The sequence below is a fragment of the Staurois parvus genome, unplaced genomic scaffold (genome assembly GCF_062004578.1).
Source record: "Staurois parvus isolate SC_StPar_1 unplaced genomic scaffold, SC_StPar_1.0 ptg001265l, whole genome shotgun sequence".
NCBI classification, from domain to species: Eukaryota; Metazoa; Chordata; class Amphibia; order Anura; family Ranidae; genus Staurois; species Staurois parvus.
In genome coordinates, this window is record NW_028319061.1 from 339,554 (window position 1) to 348,558 (window position 9,005).

The window sequence follows — 9,005 nt, forward strand, 5'->3', positions numbered from 1 at the left end:
GATCCCCTATTGCCCGGGAGCCCCATGAGTTGTCAGTCCGCCCCTGACAGTTACAATGCAATTTGGTACAAGAGGAAACAGGGGGCCCTGATCCTGGGAGCTTACAATCTAGGAGGAAGGGTTGAGTGATACAAAAGGTAATAGCTGTGGGGGGAGAAGCTAATGGAGGAAATAAATGGCAGTTTACTAGGTAGAAGCAGGATAGACTTCTTTAAAGAGAAAGGTTTTCAAGGGTTCGTCTAAAGGTGGATAGATTAGAAGACAGCCAGAGAGATTGGGGTAGGGAGTTCTATAGGATGGGAGAAGCTCAGGAGAAGTCCTGGAGTCCTTTGTAAGTTGTGGGTAGTATTTTGAATTTTATTCATTGGGTGAGTGGAGGCCAGTGGAGGAATTGGCAGAGAGGGGTGGAGGACACTGAGTGGAGGCCAGTGGAGGGATTGGCAGAGGGGGGTGGAGGACACTGAATGGAGGCCAGTGGAGGGATTGGCTGAGAGGGGTGGAGGACACTGAGTGGAGGTCAGTGGAGGGATTGGCTGAGAGGGGTGGAGGACACTGAGTGGAGGTCAGTGGAGGGATTGGCAGAGAGGGGTGGAGGACACTGAATGGAGGGATTGGCAGAGAGGGGTTTGAGGACACTGAGTGGAGGTCAGTGGAGGGATTGGCTGAGAGGGTTGGAGGACACTGAATGGAGGGATTGGCTGAGAGGGGTGAAGGACACTGAATGGAGGGATTGGCAGAGAGGGGTGGAGGACACTGAATGGAGGGATTGGCAGAGAGGGGTGGAGGACACTGAATGGAGGGATTGGCAGAGAGGGGTGGAGGATACTGAGTGGAGACCAGTGGAGGGATTGGCAGAGAGGGGTGGAGGACACTGAAAAAAAACCAGTGGAGGGATTGGCAGTGAGGGGTGGAGGACACTGAGTGGAGGCCAGTGGAGGGATTGGAAGAGAGGGATGGAGGGCACTGAGTGTAGGCCAGTGGAGGGATTGGAAGAGAGGGGTGGAGGACACTGAGTGGAGGCCAGTGGAGGGATTGGAAGAGAGGGGTGGAGGACACTGAGTGGAGGCCAGTGGAGGGATTGGAAGAGAGGGGTGGAGGGCACTGAACGGTTGGTAAGGTGAATTAGCCTGGCAGCAGTATTCATGATGGAGTGGAGGGGGTGTGGCCTATGTAAAGGTCGGCCAATGAGGAGGGAGTTGCAGTAGTCGAGTGAGAGATGACCAGAGAGTGAATTAGGAGTTTGTGGTCTCATTGGTTATAAAGGGGCGTATTCTGGAGATGTTGCAGAGGTTGAGGTGCCATAATTTGGACAGGGATTGGATGTGGCCTGAAAGAATAGTTCAGAATCCAGGGTTACCCCTAGCAACCTGGTATGCTGGGGATGGGTTGATAGTGGTGCTATTGATCCTGGGAATCAGGGGAAGAGGCACGTGGTGGAGGAAGTATTATGAGCTCAGTTTCGGATAGATGGAGTTTGAGGAAGTGGTGTGACATCCAGTCTGATATGTCTGTGAGTAAATCGGAGCTGTGTGAGGAAACTGATGGGGTGAGCTGAGGTGAGCATGTCTTTATGGACCTTGCTTTGTGCACTGGTGCGCAGTCATGTTGGAACAGGAAGGGGCCATCCCCAAACTCCTCCCACAAAGTTGGGGGCATGAAAGTGTCCAAAATGTCACCTTAAGAGCTCCTTTCATTGGAACTAGGGGGCCAAGCCCAACACCTGAAAAACAATCCCACACCATAATCCCCCCTCCACCAAACTTTACACTTGGCACAATGCAGTCAGGCAAGTACCGTTCTCCTGGCCACCGCCAAACCCAGACACGTCCATCGGATTGCCAGACAGAGAAGCGTGATTGGTCACTCCAGAGAACACGTCTCCACTGCTCTAGAGTCCAGTGGCGGCGTGCTTTACACCATGGCATCCGACGCTTTGCATTGCACTTGGTGATGGAAGGCTTGGATGCAGCTGCTCGGCCATGGAAACCCATTCCATGAAGCTCTCTACGCACTGTTGTTGGGCTCATCTGAAGGCCACACCAAGTTTGGAGGTCTTTAGCTATTGACTCTGCAGACAGTTGGTGACTTCTGCGCACTGTGCGCTTCAGCATGCGCTGACCCCGTCCTGTCATGTGACGTGGCCTACCACTTGGTGGCTGAGTGGCTGTTGTTCCCAGTGGCTTCCACTTTGTTATAATCCCACTAACAGTTGAGCGTGGAATATTTAGTAGCCAGGAAATGTCACGGATGGACTTATTGCCCAGGTGACCACCTATCACGGGACCACGCTTGGGGTCACTGAGCTCCTGAGAGCGATCCATTCTTTCACCAATGTTTGTAGAAGCCGTCTGCATGCCTAGGGGCTTGATTGTATACACCTGTGTCCATGGAGGGGATTGGAACACCTGAATCACATGATTGGGAGGGGATTGGAACACCTGAATCACATGATATGGAGGGGATTGGAACACCTGAATCACATGATATGGAGGGGATTGGAACACCCGAATCACATGTTATGGAGGGGATTGGAACACCCGAATCACATGATATTGAGGGGATTGGAACACCTGAATCACATGATTGGGAGGGGATTGGAACACCTGAATCACATGATTGGGAGGGGATTGGAACACCTGAATCACATGATATGGAGGGGATTGGAACACCTGAATCACATGATTGGGAGGGGATTGGAACACCTGAATCACATGATATGGAGGGGATTGGAACACCTGAATCACATGATATGGAGGGGATTGGAACACCTGAATCACATGATTGGAGGGGATTGGAACACCTGAATCACATGATATGGAGGGGATTGGAACACCTGAATCACATGTTATGGAGGGGATTGGAACACCTGAATCACATGATTGGGAGGGGATTGGAACACCTGAATCACATGATATGGAGGGGATTGGAACACCTGAATCACATGATTGGGAGGGGATTGGAACACCTGAATCACATGATATGGAGGGGATTGGAACACCTGAATCAAATGATTGGGAGGGGATTGGAACACCTGATTCACATGATATGGAGGGGATTGGAACACCTGAATCACATGATATGGAGGGGATTGGAACACCTGAATCACATGATTGGAGGGGATTGGAACACCTGAATCACATGATATGGAGGGGATTGGAACACCTGAATCACATGTTATGGAGGGGATTGGAACACCTGAATCACATGATTGGGAGGGGATTGGAACACCTGAATCACATGATTGGAGGGGATTGGAACACCTGAATCACATGATTGGGAGGGGATTGGAACACCTGAATCACATGATATGGAGGGGATTGGAACACCTGAATCACATGTTATGGAGGGGATTGGAACACCTGAATCACATGATTGGGAGGGGATTGGAACACCTGAATCACATGATATGGAGGGGATTGGAACACCTGAATCACATGATATGGAGGGGATTGGAACACCTGAATCACATGATTGGAGGGGATTGGAACACCTGAATCACATGATTGGAGGGGATTGGAACACCTGAATCACATGATTGGGAGGGCGGTGTGACTGGTGACTTAACCCCTTGACGCCGGCGCCTCCAGGTCTTTAAGGGTTTCAGAAGCCGGGAGGCGGGGCGGGGTTTTAGGATCATGTGACAACCGTGATTCGCTGTCACGGCAGTCACATGATTGGGAAGGGTCCCGATCAAAAGAGGAGATCGGGACCTTTGTGTGATTACCAGACATGTGTGCAGGGCGCTCGCTCTCAGTATGTTTTTTTAATTGCACACAAATGTGCGGCCGCTCGGTGTCAAGGCCCAGACCCCAAGAGGTCGCACATTTACGTGCGCTCGGCGTGAAGAGGATAATCAAGCATAATGTGATTTGAAAAAAAAAAATAAATATGAAAACAAATACCCGAAAATAAAAAATAATTGTTTATTTTTTTGCTGCATTTTGTTTTAGTTGTCACTTTTTATCCATAATGCCTCTTGTGCGCCGGACGTTTTTATTGACGCTTTTTATGGGCATTTTTCATTTTTCCCTCCTTGTTGGTCTATGCCTCCGTGCACACACAGACTTTTAGCAGCTTTCAGCGGCAGGAGAGTTTAGAGGCCAAAAAAAAAACCACTGCCAGTGCATCCGGGAGCGGTCGCGTTTCGGCAGAAAAAAAAATGTTTGACGCACGTAAATGCATCTAAATGCACGCTAATGCTTGGCGCGTTCAGTGCTTGAGCGTTCATTTCATTTCAATGGTCGGAATAAAAATATTATTTTGGCCAATGAAATAAACTGACCAAAAGAGAAAAAAGGACATTGCGCAGGATTGTGACCCGGAATAGGAAAACAACAAAAGTGACTGCAGAGCTCAATCTCAGTCTTCACAGATCTCGGTCTTCACGGGACTGAGATTGAGCTCTGCAGTCACTTTTGCAGCCATTCTTTTCTTATTCTGGGTTGCAATCCGGCGCAAAGAAAAAAGACTGCTGAAAAAGTGACTGCAGAGATCAGTCTCAGTCTTCATATGACTCAGTCTTCATGAGAATGAGATTGAGCTCTGCAGTCACTTTTTCAGCAGTTGTTTTCTTGTTCCGGGTCGCAATCCTGCGCAAAGAAAACAACTGCTGCACATTTGAGTGCAGAGCTCAATCTCAGTCTTCACAGAGCTTAGGTTTCACAGGACTGAGATTGAGCCCTGCAGTCACTTTTGCAGCCATTTTTTTATTCTGGGTTGCAATCCTGCACAAAGAAAAACAACTGGTGCAAATTTGACTGCACAGCTCAATCTCAGTCTTCACAGGACTCCGTCTTCATGGGACTGAGATTGAGCTCTGCAGTCACTTTTGCAGCAGTCTTTTTTCTTTGCACAGGATTGTGACCCAGAATAAGAAAACAGAGCTAAATCTCAGTCCCATGAAGGCAAAGTCCTGTGAAGACTAAGACTGAGCTCTGCAGTCACTTTTGCAGCCAATGTTTTCTTATTCTAGGTCACAATCCTGCGTAAAGAAAAAAAACTATTGCAAAAGTGACTGCAGAGCACAATCTCAGTCTTCATACGACTCAGTCTTCATGAGACTGAGATTGAGCTCTGCAGTCACTTTTGCAGCAGTTCTTTCCTTGTCCTGTGTCACAAACCTTCACAAAGAAAAAAAAGACTGCTGTAAAATGGCAGAGCTCAATCTAAGTCTTAATGGGATTCAGTCTTCACGGGACTGAGATTGAGCTCTGCAGTCACTTTTGCAGCCAATGTTTTCTTATTCTGGGTCACAATCCTATGCAAAGAAAGCAATTGCTGCAAATTTGACTGCAGAGCTCAATCTCAGTCTTTACAGATCTCAGTCTTCACAGGACTTAGTCTTCACGGGACTGAGATTGAGCTCTGCAGTCGCTTTTGCGGCCATTTTTTTCTTATTATGGGTCGCAATCCTGCACAAAGAAAAAAGACTGCTGCAAAAGTGACTGCAGAGCTCAATCTCAGTCTTCACCGGACTCAATCTTCATGAGACTGAGATTGAGCTTTGGTGTTTTCTTATTCTGGGTCACAATCCGACTCAAAGAAGGAAACAAACAGTTGGAGAAAAAAAACAGGGGAAATGTTGTGAGAAAGTAACAGTTAGATCCAATTAACACTTGGAGGAAACAAAACAATTAGTGGAAAAAAGCAGCTGGAGAATAAAAACTGTTTGAGGAAAGAAAAACAGTTGTAGGAAATAACAGTTTAGCAGATAAGAGGAAACAAAACAGGCGGAGGAAAAAAGTTGGAGGAAAATAACCGTTGGATCAAATTTACAGTTGAAGGAAACAAAACAAGTTAGTGGAAAACAATAGCTGAAGGAAAAAAAAACAGTTGGAGACAATTAATAGTTGGAGGAAATAAAACAGAGGAAAAAAGAACAGTTGGGGGAAAGAAACAGAGTTGTAGGAAATAACAGTTGGATGAAATTTGTGATTGGAAGAAACAAAACACTTGGAGAAAAAAAACAGTTTGATAAAATTAACACTTGAAGGAAACAAAACAGTTGGAGGAAACAACAGCTGCAGAAATGTAGGGTTAGAGCAAACAAAACAGTCGCAGGGAAAAAAGTAGGAGGAGAACAGTTGGTTGTAAATTAATTGATTAAAAAAAATGGCTGGAGAAAGAAAAACAGTTGGAGGAAATAACAGTTTTAGAAATGTAACAGTTGAAGGAAACAAACAGTTGGAGGAAAAAAACAGAGGGGGGAAATGTTGGGAGAAAGTAACATTTAGATACAATTAACACTGGGAGGAAACAAAACAATTAGTGGAAAAAAGCAGTTGGAGATAAAAACTGTTTGAGGAAAGAAAAACAGTTGTAGGAATTAACAGTTGGAGAAATTCAGAAGATAGAGGGAACAAAACAGTTGTAGAAAATAAGCAGGAAAAAAGGCAATCAGTGGGAAAAAACAGTTGTGAAAAAAAACAGTAGATGGAGAGAAAAAAAAACAGTTGGAGGGAAAAACACAACTGAAGGAAAAAAAGAACAGCTGAAGGAAGTGAAAAAAGTTTGAGGAAATAACAGTTGTAGAAATGTAACAGTTAAAGGAAAAAAAACAATTGGAAGAAAAAAAATAAAGGGAAAAAGTTGGGGGAAAATAACAGTTGGATAAAATTAACACTTGGAGGTAACAAAACAATTAGTTGAAAAAAGCAGTTGGGGAACCAAACCCTTGGAAGAAAGAAAAAACAGTTGTAAGAATTTTTAACAGTTGGAGCAATTTAGTAGTTGGAGGAAACAAAACAGTTGGAGGAAAAAACAGCTGTAGAAAAAAGGGTTGGAGGAAATAAAACAGAGAAAAGGAGAAAAGTTAAAGAAAAAACAATCAGAGGAAAAAAAAGTTGTAGAAAATTAACATTTGGAGGAAACAAAACAGTAAAAAAAACAGTTGGAGGAAAGTAAAACAATTATAAGATAACAGTTGGAGAAATTAAAGGGTTAACAAAACAGTTGTACGGAAATAATTTTGGGGGATACAACAGCTGTAAAAAAAATTACAGTTGGAGGAAACAAAACAAGCTGGTGGAAAACCAGTTGGAGAAAAAAAGTGTTGGAACAAAAATAAAAAACAGTTGGAGGTCAAACATCTGAAGGAAAAACAGTTTAGAAAATAAGCAGGAAAAAAAAGCAATCAGTGGAAAAAACAATTGTGAAAAAAACAATAGATTAGGAAGAAAAAAAACAGTTGTAGAAAATAAACAATTGAACAATAGTTAAAAGAAAAAAAGAACAGTTGAAGGAAGTGAAAACAGTTGGAGGAAATAACAGTTGTAAAACTGTAGCAGTTGAAGGAAAAAAAAAACAATTGGAGGAAAAGAAAACAGAGGGAAAAAACAGTTGGATAAAATTAACACTTGGAGGTAACAAAACAATTAGTGGAAAAAAGCAGTTGGAGAAAAAAACTGTTGGAAGAAAGAAAAAACAGTTGTAAGAATTTTTAACAGTTGGAGCAATTTATCAGTTGGAGGAGACAATACAGTTGGAGGAAAATAACAGTTAGATCAACTTTACAGTTGGAGGAAACAAAAAAGTTAGTGGAAAAAACAGCTGTAGAAAAAAGGGTTGGAGGAAAAAAACAGTTGGAGGAAATAAAACAGAAAAAAGGAGAAAATTCAGAGGAAAAAAATTGGAGGAAAATAAAGTTGTAGAAAACAAACAAACTAAGCCGTTTCCGTGCAAAAAAAGGTGGTGGGAGAAAATAACTGTTGAATGGAATTTACGATTGGCGGAAACAAAACATTTGGAGAAAAACACAGCTGGATAAAATGGCACTTGGAGGAAACAAAACAGTGGGGGGAAAAAACAGGAGAATATTAACAGGTGTAGGAAATAAAACAGTTAGTGGAAAATAAGAATTGGAGAAAATAAAAAAAAAGGTGGAGGAAATAACAGTTGTGCAAATGTAACAGTAGAAGGAAACAAAACAGTTGGAGGACATGAAACAGAGGAAAAGAGAACAGTTGGAGGAAGGAAACACAGTTGGAGAAAATAAAAGTTGGAGAAATGTAACAGTTGGAGGAAAAAAAACAGTTGAAGGGGAAAAATGTTGAGAGAAAATAACAGTTGGATGAAATTTACAATTGGAGTAAACAAAACATTTGGAGAAAAACACAGCTGGATAAAAATAGCACTTGCAGGAAACAACCCAGTGGGAAAAACAGTTGGATGAAAGAAAAACAGTTGTAGGAAATAACAGTTGGAGACATTTAAGGGTTAGTGCAAAAAAAAAAACAGTTGCAGGGAATAAGTTGGAGCAAAATAGCAGTTGGCAAAAATTTGCAGTTGGAGGAAACAAAACAAGCTGGTAGAAAAAAAACAGTTGGATAAAAAAGTGTTGGAGCAAAAAAAAAAAAACATTTGGAGGAAAACAGTTGAAGGAAACAAGACAGCTAGAGGAAAAACAGTTGGTGGTAAATTAGTTGGTTAAAAAAAACAGCTGGAGAAAATTAACAGTTGGAGGAAATAACAGTTGGAGACATTTAAGAGTTAATGCAAACAAAACAGTTGCAGGGAATAATTTGAAGCAAAATAGCAGTTGGAAAAAAATTACAGTTGGAGGAAACAAAACAAGCTGGTAGAAAAAAAAAACAGTTGGATAAAAAAGCGTTGTAGCAAAAAAAATAAAAACAGTTGGGGGTCCATACATTTGGAGGAAAACAGTTGAAGGAAACAAGACAGCAGGAGGAAAAACAGTTGGTGGTAAATTAGTTGGTTGAAATACAGCTGGAGAAAACTAACAGTTGGAGGAAATAAAACAGAGGAAAAAAGAAAAGTTGCGGGGAAAAAAACAATTGGAAGAAACAGCAGTTGTAGAAATGTAACAGTTGAAGTAAACAAAATAGTTGTGGGGAAAAAAACTGTTGACTAAAACTAACACTTGGGGGCAATGACACAATCAGTGGAAAAAAGCAGTTGAGGGAAAAAAACTGAGGAAAGCAAAACAGTTGTAGGAAATAACAGTTGGAGAAATGTAGCAGCTGGAGGAAACAGTTGCACGAAAAAAG